Raw genomic sequence first — 1,293 nt, 5'->3', positions numbered from 1 at the left:
TGAGGTGTTGGAGTTTTCTATAAATTCTAGAGATAAGTCCCTTATCAGATATGTCATTACCAAATATTTTTTCCCAATCTGTAGGTTCTCTTTTGACTCTTTTGGAGAAGTCTTTGGAGGCACCTAAAAATTTAATTTTTAGAAGGTCCCAGTCATCTGGTTTCTCTTCTGCTGTTTATGCATTTTGAGTTATGCTTGAAAGTCTATTTATGCCATTTATTAGGGCCCCTAAATTTGCCCCTAGATTTTCCTTGAGGAACTGTATAGTTTCAGGTTTCACATTTAAGTCTTTGATCCATCTGAAGTTCGTTTTTGAACTGTTACTTTTTAAATCCTGGTGTATATTACCACTTACCCCTCAGTCCCCCAACTCCATTATCATTACTTGATTACCAGAAAAGAAAGTTGATTCTGACTCCTTGTTAACTGTGTGGAGTTTGCCTCTGACTCACAGCAACCCCATGTGTTACAGAGTAGAACTTCTCCATGGGGTTTTCTGGGGTTTGGGTTTTTTAATCCTTACAGAAGTAGTTCATCATGACTTTCTTTCACAGACACTGAGTGGGTTCAAGCCACCAAACTTTAGGTTAGCAGCTGATCACAAACCACCCAGGCTCCATGATTCTGACTGATTTAGTTATAAAAAGTATCTATGAGAAGGGTATTGGAGCACTCACATCATTCAAGCAGACCACCAGGCCTCAGAATGCACAGGAAACCTGTTAGCCCTCAGGAGTGGAAATCAGGGACAATCTACCTAGCACCTTGCCATCAGCTGACTCATCTCCAGGCTACTTTCTTCTTGAGTGGCAGCCAGCATGGATCACAGTATTCAGAAACCCAATACAATTGTGGATTGGGGCAGGCCCAGGTATTCAGTGCAAAAGAGCAGCAGTTGGTTCTATTACAATGCAGGCAGTCAGGCAGTCATAGGGATATAAATGTAAAGGTAATGTAAATGTACCCTTACTTTGAAAGAGTGAACCAACCCCTACTGCACCCAGTTCTTCATCACAATCACTTTTTTTTTTTTTTTTGCTGCACAGGCAGCTTTTAAATCATTGAAAAGTCTTTGAACCTTTTCTTGCAATAAAACCCAGACCAACCCACTGCCATCTAGTCAAGTCCCACTCATAGAGACCCTGTAGGACAGAGAAGAACTGCCCCATAGGGTTTTCAAGCCTGTAAATCTTGGAACCAGAGCAGCTGGTGAGTTCAAACTACCAACCTTTTGGTTAGTGGCCAAATGCATTAACCATTACATGACCAAAGTTCCTTCTTGAACTAAAGTAA

The sequence above is a fragment of the Orycteropus afer genome, unplaced genomic scaffold (genome assembly GCF_000298275.1).
Source record: "Orycteropus afer afer isolate SDZICR_OR568_19922 unplaced genomic scaffold, OryAfe1.0 scaffold00065, whole genome shotgun sequence".
NCBI lineage: Eukaryota > Metazoa > Chordata > Mammalia > Tubulidentata > Orycteropodidae > Orycteropus > Orycteropus afer.
The sequence above is the reverse complement of the archived record's forward strand: the minus strand, read 5'-3'. Positions refer to the sequence as shown.